The sequence below is a fragment of the Pseudopipra pipra genome, chromosome 4, assembly GCF_036250125.1.
Source record: "Pseudopipra pipra isolate bDixPip1 chromosome 4, bDixPip1.hap1, whole genome shotgun sequence".
Classification (NCBI taxonomy): Eukaryota; Metazoa; Chordata; class Aves; order Passeriformes; family Pipridae; genus Pseudopipra; species Pseudopipra pipra.
Genome location: NC_087552.1, coordinates 2,246,868 through 2,263,984, shown reverse-complemented (window position 1 = coordinate 2,263,984; position 17,117 = coordinate 2,246,868). Strand labels below are relative to the sequence as shown.

At 51.5% G+C, this 17,117-nt stretch overlaps 2 long non-coding RNA genes across 4 annotated transcripts; both read right to left on the bottom strand.

Moving 5' to 3' along the window:
• Window positions 1-3,351: 3,351 nt before the first annotated feature.
• Window positions 3,352-8,845, bottom strand: LOC135413759 (uncharacterized). Of its 2 annotated transcripts, none has more exons than XR_010430378.1 (4): window positions 7,908-8,845; window positions 7,478-7,784; window positions 6,369-6,498; window positions 3,352-3,818 (listed from the first exon to the last, which is right to left on the bottom strand). It is a non-coding gene; the product is annotated as an uncharacterized LOC135413759 (long non-coding RNA). The 2 variants fall into 2 exon arrangements; XR_010430377.1 differs by lacking the exon at window positions 3,352-3,818 and adding an exon at window positions 4,339-4,555.
• Window positions 8,846-9,788: 943 nt separating this feature from the next.
• On the bottom strand, window positions 9,789-15,960 carry LOC135413758 (uncharacterized). Of its 2 annotated transcripts, XR_010430376.1 has the most exons (6): window positions 14,667-15,960; window positions 14,241-14,547; window positions 13,142-13,271; window positions 11,987-12,117; window positions 10,716-10,820; window positions 9,789-10,592 (listed from the first exon to the last, which is right to left on the bottom strand). It is a non-coding gene; the product is annotated as an uncharacterized LOC135413758 (long non-coding RNA). The 2 variants fall into 2 exon arrangements; XR_010430375.1 differs by lacking the exons at window positions 14,241-14,547; window positions 14,667-15,960 and adding an exon at window positions 13,592-13,752.
• Between the last annotated feature and the right edge of the window lie 1,157 nt (window positions 15,961-17,117).

The following is a 17,117-nucleotide window of genomic DNA, read 5'->3' as shown; positions in this document are numbered from 1 at the left end:
AAAGGCCACTCGGGCCGGGGCTCTCTCTGTCTCTGTGGGCTCAGGGACTGCAGCCACCAGGGCCCTCCAGCACGGACAGCCTGGACCCAGAGCAGATCCCTGGGCATTAGCAGCGTCCTGGGCATCCCCGGAGACAGAAACCATCAGCCTCTGGGATAGCACTTCCTTGCCAGCACACACAGCCTGCCAAATTTAGGGGGGCAGCTCTCAGACCACAAAGCCCAGTCTGACCCAGTTCTCCTGGGCACCAACACGGACTCCACAAACCCACCAGAATGAGAATGTTCTGCTGCTTTGACAAACTTCAGCCCAGCTTTGCAAACCTCAGTCCCTGCAGCTCCTGCTCTCCAGAGCCCCGTTCAGGGCTGGCTCCAGTTCCCTGGAGAACCTGCCCCAGCCCCACTCTGGGCCAGCCTGAGCAGAAGCCAGTGGGCTGCACGAGGAAGAACCCTCCCCTGGCTGCTGCAGCTGGAGGGAGATCCAGCTCCCAATGGAATCCTGCAAACAGCCTCCCAGAGGGTCTCTCCCCAGCCCTTGGCAGTGGCTCAGAATGGCAGCAGCTCCAGTGCCAGCTGGGTCCCTGCACGAGTCCTTGTCCCAGCCCTGCCACACGGACACACACGGGAGACACCCACGGGCACACAGGCCTTGCTTGCACAATTCCTCACCCACAGCTGAGGGAAAGCCACACAATATTAAGAAATACCCTGGGTGTGAGCACTCATCACTCCAGTCCATCAGGACTTGGAGGCAGTTGGGTAGGCAACAGACCCAAATTCTAATCCTACCTCTACATTTCTAACAGGTTCTCTTAGAAAGATCCTGGACAGGAACTCAGACAACAGAACCCAAACACTGCACAAGCAATAGCAGAAGGATTGCCAGGAAGAACAGAAGTTCCTTGTTTTCCTTAACACTCTGGGACTGGAGGACCCAATCTTTGCAACCAAGGGACACCAGAGATGTGATTAATACTTAAACCTCTCCCCCATGGTTCTGTCTCAGAGAACTGGGCCAGCCCTGAGCTACTCCCAGGTGCCTGCAGTGCTTTGGGGAGGGGTAGGACAATGTCCCACTTCTGCTTGGAAACATTCCAGATGAGGAAAAGCCACTTCCCTTCTCTCTCTCTGACCCAGAACCAGAACAGTCCTGTAGGACAACATGGACTATGCATGGAAGGCCCGAGTCATTGGGGGGAAAAAAACCTAAACAAACCAAACCACCCCAAATTTCAAGATAAAAACAGGCTGCTTCCTTAACAGGAGCACACCAAACTCATTGAAGCCAGAGAGGAAATTACAAACAAACAAATAAACAAACAGAAGACACAAAAAGATGCTTTGCACTGATGCACTCTGGTTGATCATTCCAAAGGAAATTCCACACAAATCAGAAACAATTACCAATCATTTTCCCTCTGTTACAAATGAATGACTTGGGTTTCTGCTGGGACACAAACTAAACATACCTAAGGTCATTGTTCCATCAGCACTTGGAATTCCAAGCTCCCCGTTCCTTGGAATGCTCATCCCAACACTCACAGCAATCTCACCTCAGCCCACAGACTCTCTGTCCTCACAGGGAAATACAGCCCACCGGGACACAGCTCTGGCACCGTGTTTCCTCTCATTCCTGGTCTCCTGCAAACGCCCAGAGAAATCCAATCCCTCAGACCCTGCATCCCTGGACACGAGGAGAACTGGAATTTGACCCTGATCCCAGCGCCCTGGACAAGTGTGTTCCCAGGAGCACACGCCCGTGGCTCCATCCAGCCCATCCATCCCTCCTTTCCCTCCCAGCAGTCCTAAACCCTCCCCCAGCTCCCCTGGGTCTGTCCCACGGCCCAGCCCAGCTCCAGCCCTGGCAGAGCTGCAAACACCCCCCAGCTCGGCCCCCTGGGCTCCTGAACCCCCAAACCAAGGCTGAGGCTCACCAACGGGGACCCACCTGCCCCTCTCAGCACAGCCCAACCCCACAGCTCGGGGACCCCACGGTCACCTGGCCCTTCGCCCCTTCCTCTCCACCCTTCCCAGCACACAGGGCAAGGACCAGCCTGCAGTGGGAAACAGAGCCAGTGCCCAGGGAGCAAATGCCAACACCAGGAGGAGAGAAACGTGTCCCTCTGACTTACCCCACCCCACGGGCAGCACCAGGAGCCCCCAGCCCGGCCGGCGGGGCTGCAGCCTCTTGCCTTTGGCTGCTCCCAGCCCAGGGCACTTGGCAGAGCTGGGCTGGATCAGGGCTTTGGCCTGGCCTGGAAGAGAGGAGAACAAGGCAATTAAGGGCACTGGGCAAGTCAAAGGCTCCTGCCCTTCACCCTTCTCTTCAGTTGCTCACTAGAGAGTTTTAGCCAAGAAAATCCAAGGGGAACACCAAATAAAATGAGACCTTTTCCAGCATTTTCATTCCTATCTGCTTCAGACATTAAAAGGAGGCTCACCTTTCTTACTGCATTCCTTGCCCCACTTGATCAGCATCATTTTCATTCCAAACCCCCTTGGGAGTTGGTCAATCCTCTGCCATTGGACTTTGGACAAAGAAAGAGACATCTGGGATGCTGGACTCCAGGAAATGAGGGAGAGAAACCTGACAGGGAAAGGTTTCAAGGCACTCCAGAACTCAGAAATGTGTTCATGCCTTGCCAGCCCAACCCAATTCTGTGCCACCCACCTGAGCTGAGCAGGTGAGGCCAAGGTTCCCCTTCCTCCTGCCAATCACTGTCCCAGCACACGGATCCCCGTGCTGGGCAGCACTTGGAAAAACTTGGGAAAGGCAAAAGGAAAATGGCACTGCCTGTCAGAAAACAAGTGTCTGTGAACAAACCTTCTGCACAAATGTAATCACAGCCCTCTGCTCCAATAAACACAGAGCAGGCAGGTCTCTCCAGCCCAGGGAGAACAGGAAGGAGAACTGCAGGGAACACAGGCAGCTCTTGGCACTTCTTGCCTGCAGACCTCTCTGCACTTGGGGCTCTTGGCACCTCATTTATAAAGAATGGGGGGGCAGCAGCCCCGGAATGCCCCTCAGAAACAGGGGCCTGGGCACCTGGAGATTGTAGGATGGGAGCTGTGAGGGGAGACACAGAGAGAGAACAGGAACAGGGGCTGTTTGGGAACAGGCTGTGTGTCCAGCAGGGATGGGAACTGTAAGGAGGGAGGCTGGAGGAAGGCAGGGGGGGAGCACGGGCCTGCCTTGGATGGATCCTTTTTCCCTTTGCTGAGAGGCCAACTCCACCCTCTCTGAGAGCAGCAGGGAACTGCCGCTGGGGAAGAGTTCATTTAGGCACAAGCCAGTGATGCAGCCACTGGGGCAGGGCAAGAGGGGAGAGGAACTGACACAAAAATGACACAATCACCACTGAAAGGGACTTTATTGAGCTGCAACACAAACACATTCACAGCAGGCCAGGGCAAGAGGTGCCCCCAGGACCACCAACACAGCAGCTGGGCTGGCAGGAACACCCTCTTCTCAAGTTATGGAGCCAGGGGCTGACAGCTGGGATCGAGCCTGGGGGGTTGGAGAGCACTCAGGCATCAGGGCCAAGTCCTGCCCAGTCACTGCAGACAGTTCAGCCCCAGCAGCAGGGGGAGTTTCTGCCTCTCTCTTCACTATTATTTGGGACCCAATAGCTCAGTGCTGTGGAATTTTAGCTCCATAAATGTTTTACACAGTTGAGCTTCACCAGAACTGGGGCACTTGTCAGTATTCCTGACGCTTCCAGGGCTGCACTTCCTTTGGGCATGAGGAACCTTGCAGACTGCTCCAAACCTTCACAGCCCACTTGCTCTTCTTGCCACAGTTGGACCAGCTCACTGTCCCTTCAGAAAGGGAAGGCAATGATCCCTTCTGAAACCAGAACCTCCCCCCCTTTGCTTTCCCATTCCGTGTTTGGTTCCCTACACAACTGAGGCCCTTCCAGGCCTTGCCAAGTGGCAGCCAAGGAATCCACCCCAAGAACCTGCCACGGAACAACGTTTGTGCCACAGCAACATCATTCCAGGCCTCTCACTGCCACCCCTTTGCTTCTCCCAACAGCTCCAGGGGCACCAGAACTTGCCCTGAAGACAGAAAGGCTCCTTTTGGGAGCACCACGAGCCATCTATTCTGTAGCACTGGAATTCCATCTCCTGGACAAACCATGAGAAGCAGGAAACAATGCCTATGGTGGCACGTATAGAAATGAGTCACTGTGGTGCAACGACACAGGAGTGGAAACCATTGGGACAAACCCTGCAGTCTTCCACCAGGAATTTCTTCTTTGTGGAGACAGGGCATGGCCAGGAATTCCAACACGTGCAGTCAGAGAGCCTTGCACAATTGGGCACCTGACCTGTATGGTCCTCAGTGTTCCTGATGTTCTCCTGCACACACTGCTGGGGCGAGACTGACCTGTATGGCCCCAAATATTCCTGATGTTCTCCTGCACACACTGCTGGGGCAAGACTGACCTGTATGGTCCCCAATGTTCCTGATGTTCTCCTGCACACACTGCTGGGGTGAGACCAAAGGGATGCTCTACTCCTGCTTTTGCTGCAGCCTGTGACGAGAGGGGAACCTATGGGGATAAAGCACCCCGAATTTTTGCTTCACTATTTGCCCTTGTAGGAACAGCAAAAACTAAAAGAAACAAATTAGGATGCTGTCTTGCAAAGCAAACAAATGCAACATGCAAGGTACTAAGTGAACTGCTTTTGGATGTTAATTCAGTCAGACCTGCTGTGTTACAGAATAGAGCTACAATTGACTTTTTACTATTGGCTCAGGGACATGAATGTAAAGAATTTCAAGGAAGGTGTGGTATGAATTTGTCTGATCATTCAGAGTCTATTCACAGTGCATCCAACAGTTGCAAAAGGGAGTTGCAAAGCTGCAGGTTAAGGATAGCTGGGATTAGCTGGAAAACCTGCTGAATAGTTGGGGAATATCAGCATGGGTTAAATCCATAGTAAAGATGGGATGGGCCGGTGTGGGGATGTTTCTGTGTATTGCAATATGCTTGCCATGCTTGATGCAATGCAATCAACCAACTATAAACAAAGCATTAAAGGCTGTTTTATTTGTAAAAAAAGAAGGGGGAATTATGGAGGTGAACAGTGTCACCTCCCTCGGGCCAGGACAGTGGACATTGTTCAACTAGCTGGCAGAAAGCCGTGGGAACGGAAAGCAGGACAAAGAAGACACGAAAGAAGAAGATACAAGACTGCAAGAAGGACCCTGGTTGCTAAGAAAAGTAGTTATTTGTATCTCTTAAAACACAGGCTGTACTATGTAGACTTGAAAAAGTAGGCATAAGTAGAAGATCACCAATTGTTCTGCTTCAACTACCTATTGTTCTGCCTGGGTTTAAAAACTTATACATTGTTATAATGAAGGTCTTCGTCTTTCTTATATCACCGAAACAGAGTCTGTGCCTTTTAAAGACACACTCCCTCTATTGTGTTAAGGACTGAGGAAGTTGGACCTGTGTCTGACCAGGACATGCGCAAACCAAATGCTGGGGACTGGAACACACACCTGGCACTCCTGCAGCTCTTACCATTACATTCCAGAGAAAACAGCCAATTGGACCATCACTGCTCATTTCTTAATCCCAATCCCACACTGCTTTGGCACTTGGAGCACCACTTTTATAACCCAATTACAGTCCATTGGAGAGCTCCATGTCTATCATGGACAGGTACCCCTGGGATACTCTCAGCAATGCCTGAATCCATTGCAGGGACCTTGCTTTGAGCTCCCCAGGGCCGGGCACCCCGAGGATCTCCCCGAATAATCCTTTCGGTGCGCGCTGGAGTCCTCGGGGTGCCCCAACCCGGGGGGCACCAACAGCACTGTCCCTCCAGGGGGCCAATTTGGTCCTAAAATGCAGGGGGATTTTGCTGTGTCCCAGACTGGTCCAGGGATCTGAGGCCCTTCCCGAGAAAATCTCGGTGCCGGCGTGAAGGGCCAGAGATCCCTTGGAGCCACGGGAGAGCAGGCACAGAGTCCCTCCTGGGGGGCCAATTCTGCTGCCTGAACTCAGCTCTTCAAAGAAGCCTCTAAGACTCAGCTCGTGAGTTTCAGAAGCCAGGCAATCTTTTATTCCTGTGCTCTTGAATCATTCCAGCCCACCAGGTGCCCTGGCAATGAGATCCCAAAGGGCACACAGACCTATCTCCATTGGAGCTGATATGGCAACATTACAGGAGGATTCATTTTCCTTCCCTGCATTCCTATTCCATACTCAGGACATTTTCCAACACTTATTACCATACACACCTACCCTTACAAGGTTTCCAAGGGGCTTCACCGAGGGCCTTCCCAGGTCTGCTCTGTCTGGAGCCCTCAAAGTCCTCAGTGCCTGCCTTAGGAACCTCAACACAACTCACCTGCTTACACAGCAACTTGGTGCTGCTTGCCTGCTGCCTCACTTCCCTTCTTCCTTCTTTCTTCACCTCCTTTAGTTAGTCCCTTTCACTCCCTTGGCTCAGTTCTGTGCACTTTCCAGGTTACATCCCACTGCAAAAAGGATCAGATCTTGTTACATCTCAACACTCAGACAGCATTCCCCCTTTTTTCCTAACACTTGGCCATCAGGCCAGTGTCTCATGATTTAAAGCAGAGTTTGACTCCTCAGTGACAACAACAGCTACAGCCCTGAATCCTAACACAGGCTGAGACACAAACATGGATGGGAACTCTGAAGGATCCACTTTGTCCTGCTCACCAACCAAAAGGAGCTTTCTGCACTCAAGAATAACAGACCCCAGGTCCTTTTTCTGCAATGTCAACTGATGTAAATGTGACCCACAAGACCTGGAAAGGCCCTTCCCACTTCACCTGCAGGGCTGGCAGTGCCACCACTGGACACGGACCCAGTGGCTGGGCAGGAACGGAGGGGCTGGGGCGTCCAATCCATCAGCCCAGGCGGCACCAGGAGTTCCTGGAGTTCCTGCAGGGGAGAGCCTCAAGACAACAAATGATTAGGAAGATCATTTTAAACTTTAACATGTATATCTCCTGGAATATGGGGAGTTTGACAAGGGCTACTAGTGCAACAAGGACACACTCAAGGCTATCTATTCAAAGGATCTACCAGCACTCAAAAGCTATCACTGTCCTTCTTGCAGGGGGAACTCAGGAAACTCTGTTTGCCAAGAGCCTCCAGGAGGATTTCCAGCTTTTGGGGCTCCCTTTTAACCATTTTTCCCCCATCACTGTAGCTGGGACTGTCACCTGCCCTACAGGGGGAACAGCCCACAAAGTTCACTTGCAGGGATGCCATTAACTCAAAGTCCCTTCTCAGGGGGGTCACTGCACACCTTGGCCTTTGTTTGCCCTCCCAAGCAAAGATGCTTCCAACAGTTCTGAGACATCTGGCAGACCCAGAGCTCTCCTCAGGGAATGCTTCAGCTGCTTCAAGGCTGCCCTTGCAACATCTAGCCAAGGCAGAAAATGCTTTACATGCTATTCTCAAAAGTTGGCAAAACAGTCTTACCACACATCCAGAGGGAGCAATCCAGAGTCCACCCCATCCTACCATTCCCAGCAAGGCAGTTCATGGGCTGTCTGGGGCTCAGGGAGGAGTCAGGGGGCTGCTTTGCTTCCTTCCTGCTTTCCCCATTTTCTCCTTCCAAAGCAAAGGTTTCTTGGCTTTCCTTGCTCAAGTAGATGCAGCAAAGGCCATCTTTTAAATCCAATACTGGAAACTACTCGAGGTTGTCATTCAAGGTGCTTCTCTCAGGTCCTGCACTCATCAATCATCTTGGACATTGGTTTTCTTGGCAGGTTCTTGCATTCACCTCCTACAAGCAAACCAGGACGAGTAAATTTAGCTGTTACTGCAACCAATCCAAGCTGGCATTCTGATTTTAAAGGATACTGGGTTTGCCTTACCCATATAGATCCCACATTAGGCTAATACCTACAGGTTCTGCCCTCTTCCACTCTCCTGCAATTCCACTGGCCCACACCACAGGAACAACTGCAGCTGCCACTTCAGTCGGGACCTTGCTGCTGACAGGAGTTATTCCCTGCACAACAAGAGCTGCTGCTTTGACATATTTAGTTACAGCAACTACAGTTTCAATATCCTCACTTTCCAATTTAATTTCTGCCTCAACTTTTCCACTCAATCTCTTCTCAGCAAAAGTTTGGGTGAATTTGACAAATCGACCAAGTGAGGAATTCCCCAATGTTTTCCCAGTTTAACCCCTGTCACACCAATCACCTTAACACTGCCAGTCCTTAATTCTCCCTCTATTGGGTTAAGGACTGAGGAAGTTGGACCTGTGTCTGACCAGGACATGTGCAAACCAAATGCTGGGGACTGGAACACACACCTGGCACTCCTGCAGCTCTTACCATTACATTCCAGAGAAAACAGCCAATTGGACCATCACTGCTCATTTCTTAATCCCAATCCTACACTGCTTTGGCACTTGGAGCACCACTTTTATCACCCAATTACAGTCCATTGGAGAGCTCCATGTCTAGCATGGACAGGTACCCCTGGGATACTCTCAGCAATTCCTGAATCCATTGCAGGGACCTTGCTTTGAGCTCCCCAGGGCCGGGCACCCCGAGGATCTCCCCGAATAATCCTTTCGGTGCGCGCTGGAGTCCTCGGGGTGCCCCAACCCGGGGGGCACCAACAGCACTGTCCCTCCAGGGGGCACAATTTGGTCCTAAAATGCAGGGGGATCTTGCTGTGTCCCAGACTGGTCCGGGGATCTGAGGCCCTTCCCGAGAAAATCTCGGTGCCGGCGTGAAGGGCCAGAGATCCCTTGGAGCCACGGGAGAGCAGGCACAGAGTCCCTCCTGGGGGGGCAATTCTGCTGCCTGAAAACTGCTCTTCAAAGAAACCTCTAAGAGTCAGCCAGTAAGTTTTAGAAGCCAGGCAATCTTTTATTCTTGTGCTCTTGAATCATTCCAGCCCACCAGGTGCCCTGGCAATCAGGTCCCAAAGGTCACACAGAGCTGTCTGCATTGCAGCTGCTGGGAGGGGTCAGCATTACAGGAGGATTCATTTTCCTTCCCTGCACTCCTATTCCATACTCAAGACATTTTCTAACACTTATCACCATACACACCTACTCTTACAAGGTTTCCAAGGGGCTTCACCGAGGGCCTTCCCAGGTCTGCTCTGTTGGAGCCCTCAAAGTCCTCAGTGCCTGCCTTAGGAACCTCAACACAACTCACCTGCTTACACAGCAACTTGCTGCTGCTTGCCTGCTGCCTCACTTCCCTTCTTCCTTCTTTCTTCACCTCCCTTGCTTGGTCCCTTTCACTCCCTTGGCTCAGCTCTGTGCACTTTCCAGGCTACATCCCACTGCAAAAAGGATTAGCTCTTATTACATTTCAAAACTCAGATGTCATTCCCCCTTTTTTCTTGACACTGGGCCATCAGGCCAATGTCTCATTATTTAAAGCAGAGTTTGACTCCTCAGTGACAACAACAGCTACAGCCCTGAATCCTAACACAGGCTGAGACACAAACACGGATGGGAACTCTGAAGGATCCACTTTGTCCTGCTCACCAACCAAAAGGAGCTTTCTGCACTCAAGAATAACAGACCCCAAGTCCTTTTTCTGCAATGTGAACTGCTATCAATGTGACCCACAAGACCTGGAAAGGCCCTTCCCACTTCACCTGCAGGGCTGGCAGTCCCACCACTGGACACAGACCCAGTGGCTGGGCAGGAACGGAGGGGCTGGGGCGTCCAATCCATCGGCCCAGGCGGCACCAGGAGTTCCTGGAGTTCCTGCAGGGGAGAGCCTCAGGATTAGGAAGGACTATGAAGATCTGTTTAAAATTCAATATGTATATCTCCTGGAATATGAGGAGTTTGACAAGGCCTACTGGTGCAACAAGGACACACTCAAGGCTATCTATTCAAAGGATCTACCAGCACTCAAAAGCTATCACTGTCCTTGCAGGGGGAACTCAGGAAACTCTGTTGGCCAAAAGCCTCCAGGAGGATTTCCAGCTTTTGGGGCTCCCTTTTAACTATTTTTCCCATCACTGTAGCTGGGACTATCACCTACCCTACAGGGGGAACAGCCCACAAAGTTCACTTGCAGGGATACCATTAACTCAAAGTCCCTTCTCAGGGGGGTCACTGCACACCTTGTCCTTTCTTTGCCCTCCCCACCAAAGATGCTTCCAACAGTTCTGACACATCTGGCAGACCCAGAGCTCTCCTCAGGGAATGCTTCAGCTGCTTAAAGGCTGCCGTTGCACCAGCTATTATACTGGCAACAAATTCTTACAGGTTGTCCTTAAAAGTTGGCATAACAGTCTCACCACACATCCAGAGGGAGCTATCTAGAGTCCACCCCATCCTACCATTCCCAGCAAGGCAGTTCATGGGCTGTCTGGGGCTCAGGGAGGAGTCAGGGGGCTGCTTTGCTTCCTTCTCACTTTCCAGATTTTCTCCTTCCAAAGCAAAGGTTTCTTGGCTTTCCTTGCTCAAGGAGATGCAGCAAAGGCCATCTTTTCAATCCAATACTGGAAACTGCTCGAGGTTGTCATTCAAGGTGCTTCTCTCAGGTCCTGCACTCATCAATCACCTTGGCCATTGGTTTTCTTGGCAGGTTCTTGCATTCACATTCTACAGGCAAACCAGGATGAGCAAATATAGCTGTTACTGCAACCAATCCAAGCTGGCATTCTGATTTTAAAGGATACTGGGTTTGCCTTACCAGGAGAGATCCCAGATTAGGGTAGTACCTACAGGTTCTGCCCTCTTCCACTCTCCTGCAATTCCACTGGCCCACAGGACAGGAACAACTGCAGCTGCCACTTCAGTCGGGACCTTGCTGCTGACAGGAGTTATTCCCTGCACAGGAAGAGCTGCTGCTTGGACACATTTAGTTTCAGTCATTACAGTTTCAATATCCTCACTTTCCAATTTAATTTCTGCCTCAACTTTTCCATCAACCACATCTGAGCAGAGATTGGGCAAGTTGGGCAAACAGACCAAGTGAGGAATTCCCCAATGTTTTCCCAGTTTAACCCCTGGCACACCAATCACCTTAACACTGCCAGTCCTTCATTCTCCCTCTATTATGTTAAGGACTGAGGAAGTTGGACCTGTGTCTGACCAGGACATGTGCAAACCAAATGCTGGGGACTGGAACACACACCTGGCACTCCTGCAGCTCTTACCATTACATTCCAGAGAAAACAGCCAATTGGACCATCACTGCTCATTTCTTAATCCCAATCCCACACTGCTTTTGCACTGGGAGCACCACTTTTATCACCCAATTACAGTCCATTAGAGAGTTCCCTGTCTATCATGGACAGGTACCCCTGGGATACTCTCAGGAATGCCTGAATCCATTGCAGGGACCTTGCTTTGAGCTCCCCAGGGCCGGGCACCCCGAGGATCTCCCCGAATAATCCTTTCGGTGCGCGCTGGAGTCCTCGGGGTGCCCCAACCCGGGGGGCACCAACAGCACTGTCCCTCCAGGGGGCCCAATTTGGTCCTAAAATGCAGGGGGATCTTGCCTGTGTCCCAGACTGGTCCGGAGATCTGAGGCCCTTCCCGAGAAAATCTCGGTGCCGGCGTGAAGGGCCAGAGATCCCTTGGAGCCACGGGAGAGCAGACACAGAGTCCCTCCTGGGAGCCAATTCTGCTGCCTCAACTCAGCTCTTCAAAGAAGCCTCTAACGCTCAACTGGTGAGTTTTAGAAGCCAGGCATTCCTTGCTTACAACACCCTGCCATGATCCCAGCCCGACGGGTGTCCTGGCAATCAGCTCCCAAAGGGCACACAGAGGTGTCTCCACTGCAGCTGATGGGAGGGGACAGCATTACAGGTGGGTTCATTTTCCTTCCCTGCATTCCTGTTCCATATTCAGGACATCCCCAACACCTGTTTCCATACACACAAACCCTTATAAGCTCTCTGAGGGGCTCCATCAGAAGTGTCTGGTGGTCACCTGTGCCTGGAGCCCCCAAAGTTCTAAGTGACCACCTTATCAACTTCAAGACAACTCACCTGGTTGTAGACGAACTTGGTGCTGCTTGGCTGCTCTCTCAGTTCCCTTCTTCATTCTTTCTTTAACTTCGCTTGCTTAGTCCCTCTAAATCCCTTGGCTCAGCTCCATGGAGTTTCTAGGGTACATCCCACTGCAAAAACCACCAGTTCTTAGTACACCTCACAACTTAGACACCAGGGAGCAAGGCAGAAATCATCTAATCCAGGGAACTGCCTCCAAATATTGGGACAAAAATACCATAACATTCCACAGCCTCCCTTGGCAAATAAACACCAAACTACTCAGACACAAACAATAACCTGCATACTACAACAATCTGCCACTGCCAAGTCAGTTGGTAAATTACACAAGGTGAACTTCTTTACAAGTTCCAGTTATGATACAAAAACCAGGGAGATCACAGACTCCGCCACACACTTTTACTCTGAGGAAAGAAGGAAACCAAAGCCATCCCCAGTGCTGCAATAGCTCAGGCTCCCAGAAAGGCCCAGGGGCTGGGCTGGGGCTTTTGGCTGCCCTGGAGCACAGGCAGGAACACGATGTCACCACCCCACAGGCACAGCTGAGAACCCAAAGAGCAGCCACACCAGCAGCTCCTGCCAGCCCTGCTGGGCTGGGCCTTGGGGAGGAAGGGCACTGACCTTTCTTCCTGCCTAGGAGCAAAGAGCCTCCTTGCTGAGCACTTCTCCTGCCAAGGGCATCAGCTCAGAGGGGAAGTTCATCAAGTGCAACTTCCTGGAATGAGAAACATTCCTGTTCCCTGGACAATCTCTTTCCAACTGAACTCAGAAGTACACACAAAACTTCAGGTGTTACCTGAAATTTCTTACAGGAACCTCTGAGACTCAATTGGTGAGTTTCAGAAGCCAGGAAATCTTTTATTCCTATGCTCTTGAATCATTCCAGCCCACCTGGTGTCCTGACAATCAGCTCCCCAAGGGCACACACAGGTGTCTCTACTGCAGCTGATATGGCAGCACTACAGGAAGATTCGTTTTCCTTCCCTGCATTCCTGTTCAATATTCAGGACATTCTCCTACACTTATTACCATACACACCTACCCTTACAAGGTTTCCAAGGGGCTTCCCAAGTCTGCTCTGTTGGAGCCCTCAAAGTCCTCAGTGCCTGCCTTAGGAACCTCAACACAACTCACCTGCTTACACAGCAACTTGCTGCTGCTTGCCTGCTGCCTCACTTCCCTTCTTCCTTCTTTCTTCACCTCCCTTGCTTGGTCCCTTTCAATCCTTTGGCTCAGCTCTGTGCACTTTCCAGGCTACATCCCACTGCAAAAAGGATCAGATCTTGTTACATCTCAACACTCAGACAGCATTCCCCCTTTTTTCCTGACACATGGCCATCAGGCCAGTGTCTCATGATTTAAAGCAGAGTTTGACTCCTCAGTGACAACAACAGCTACAGCCCTGAATCCTAACACAGGCTGAGACACAAACACGGATGGGAACTCTGAAGGATCCACTTTGTTCTGTCATCAATCAAAAGGAGCTTTCTGAACTCAAGAAGAAGAGACCCAACACCCTTTTTCTGCAATGTCAACTGCTATCAATGTGACCCACAAGACCTGGAAAGGCCCTTCCCACTTCACCTGCAGGGCTGGCAGTCCCACCACTGGACACGGACCCAGTGGCTGGGCAGGAACGGAGGGGCTGGGGCGTCCAATCCATCGGCCCAGGCGGCACCAGGAGTTCCTGGAGTTCCTGCAGGGGAGAGCCTCAGGATTACGAAGATCATATTAAACTTCAATATGTATATCCAATGGAATATAGGCAGTTTGACAAGGCCAACTGGTGCAACAAGGACACACTCAAGGCTATCTATTCAAAGGATCTACCAGCACTCAAAAGCTATCACTGTCCTTCTTGCAGGGCTAACTCAGGAAACTGTTGGCCAAGAGCCTCATGGAGGATTTCCAGCTTTTGGGGCTCCCTTTTAACCATTTTTCCCCCATCACTGTAGCTGGGACTATCACCTACCCTACAGGGGTAACAGCCCACAAAGTTCACTTGCAGGGATACCATTAACTCAAAGTCCCTTCTCAGGGGGGTCACTGCACACCTTGTCCTTTGTTTGCCCTCCCCACCAAAGATGCTTCCAACACTTCTGAGACATCTGGCAGACCCAGAGCTCTCCTCAGGGAATGCTTCAGCTGCTTAAAGGCTGCCCTTGCACCAGCTATTATACTGGCAACAAATTCTTACAGGTTGTTCTTACAGAAGCTGGTATAACAGTCTTACCACACATACAGAGGGAGCAATCCAGAGTCCACCCCATCCTACCATTCCCAGCAAGGCAGTTCATGGGCTGTCTGGGGCTCAGGGAGGAGTCAGGGAGCTGCTTTGCTTCCTTCTCGCTTTCCAGATTTTCTCCTTCCAAAGCAAAGGTTTCTTGGCTTTCCTTGCTCAAGCAGATGCAGCAAAGGCCATCTTTGCAATCCAATACTGGGAACTACTCCAGGTTGTCATTCAAGGTGCTTCTCTCAGGTCCTGCACTCATCAATCACCTTGGCCATTGGTTTTCTTGGCAGGTTCTTGCATTCACGTCCTACAAGCAAACCAGGATGAGCAAATTCAGCTGTTACTGCAACCAATCCAAGCTGGCATTCTGATTTTAAAGAATACTGGCTTTGCCTTACCTATATAGATCCCAGATTAGGGTAATACCTACAGGTTCTGCCCTCTTCCACTCTCCTGCAATTCCACTGGCCCACACCACAGGAACAACTGCAGCTGCCACTTCAGTCAGGACCTTGCTGCTGACAGGAGTTATTCCCTGCACAGGAAGAGCTGCTGCTTGGACACATTTAGTTTCAGTCATTACAGTTTCAATATCCTCACTTTCCAATTTAATTTCTGCCTCAACTTTTCCATCAACCACATCTGAGCAGAGGTTTGGGCAAGTTGGGCAAATAGACCAAATGAGGAATTCCCCAATGTTTTCCCAGTTTAACCCCTGTCACACCAATCACCTTAACACTGCCAGCCCTTAATTCTCCCTCTATTATGTTAAGGACTGAGGAAGTTGGACCTGTGTCTGACCAGGACATGTGCAAACCAAATGGTGGGGACTGGAACACACACCTGGCACTCCTGCAGCTCTTACCATTACATTCCAGAGAAAACAGCCAATTGGACCATCACTGCTCATTTATTAATCCCAATCCCACACTTCCTTTGGACTTGGAGCACCACTTTTAGAACCCAATTACAGTCCATTAGAGAGCTCCATGTCTAGCAGGGACAGGTACCCCTGGGATACTCTCAGCAATGCCTGAATCCATTGCAGGGACCTTGCTTTGAGCTCCCCAGGGCCGGGCACCCCGAGGATCTCCCCGAATAATCCTTTTGGTGCGCGCTGGAGTCCTCGGGGTGCCCCAACCCGGGGGGCACCAACAGCACTGTCCCTCCAGGGGGCCAATTTGGTCCCAAGGCTTCAACGGACAGCCCAAAAGGCATTTCAAGAGTCCTTCTTTGGAACCCACCAACGGGTACGGGGAGGAAGCCACAAGAAGGCCTCATTTCTAAAGGCAGGGGGATCTTGCCTGTGTCCCAGACTGGTCCGGGAATCTGAGGCCCTTCCCGAGAAAATCTCGGTGCCGGCGTGAAGGGCCAGAGATCCCTTGGAGCCACGGGAGAGCAGGCACAGAGTCCCTCCTGGGGGCCAATTCTGCTGCCTCAACTCAGCTCTTCAAAGAAGCCTCTAACGCTCAACTGGTGAGTTTTAGAAGCCAGGCATTCCTGCATGCTGTAAGATCTTTTAAGAGCTTACTGAGTGAAAAAACATAAAGCTTTTATCAGGTACATCTGATCTCAAACAGACAGCTCCTTTCCCCTTTCAGTACAATAGTTTTTTCATGGTATCACTTAATAGGAAGTGCCCAGGAAGTCCAGACTGTGCTTTCCAGAACAGAAAATAAACAGAGGGAAAGAGCTTTGCACGAGTGTAACATACTCCAGAACAGACCTGACTTTAGTTTTACTCTTTGTGTTCAAACATAGCAGAAGACAAGAACTCCAGCAGGAGAGCTGGCACATTACCCATGGTACACTCAAAGTCTACCTTATGAGAGCTGGAGTAAAATTGCAGTTCTACGAGTCCCTTGTTCCTGCAGATGGCTGGGGATCCTCTCCATCCACCTTGTGCTCTCCCAACAGCAGAAAGGGTGACCTCAGGGACACGGTGGCACTCGACATCCGGCTGAGAGAGCAAGGAAACCTTTAGCATAAAGGTGAGTTGGCATCTAAAACTTCCTTTCCTGGGGAGCTTTGTGAGGTCTGCAACCAAGAGGAGGAAAATTTGCAACTCCTTTGGTGCAGGTGTCAACAGAGGCCAACAGAGCTTTCACCTTTTCCAGACACCTGTGCCCTTTTTGGCTCCCTGGCAGCTCCAATGGCACCAGAACCCCCTTCCTGCACACCCACGGCTGTCACACACAGGCACCCACACACCTTTGCTCCAGCCCACACAGGGCCAACACTTCCTCACCCTGGACATCCCGAGGGTATTTTTGCTAGAGAGCACAGCAACGCCCCTGTCCTTGCAAACTGCCTCCCTGCAAAAAAGCAATCATTTCTCCTGGACACTTCTCCCACAGTCAAGGTCTTTTCAAACTGCTGTCGTGCCACCAAACCTGCTCAGGGTCCCTCCCAGCGTCTGCCTGTCCTTGCATTTAAAGGCACGGGCATATTCTATCTTCCAACAGCAAACCCAGCTCCTCACTGGCAGTATAAGCCCTGCTCTTACCTGGACAGACTGCCGGGCTCGGCACAACTGTGGCTCAGGGAGCAGCTTCCCAAGGCCCTTCTCTCTCCCAGCAGGAAGCACAACTCGCCTCCACTCCCCAGCACCAGGGGAAACCACGAGCCAGGCTGCAAACTGACACAGAACGAGCAAAAAGCATTAATGCAGCACCAAGAAACTAAGGGAGACCAGTCTTTGCCTTGTAACCCTGCACAGGGAAAGGCTTTGGGATTCCGGGACAAACCCTGAGACACCCAGAGAGCAACAGCCCCGCAGCCCTGCCACGGCTCCCCCCGGGGTCACCCGGCAGGTAAGGACCTTACCCGGCCCCCGCCGCCCAGCACAAGGCGCCCCTAAACGCCCCCCGGCTCCCC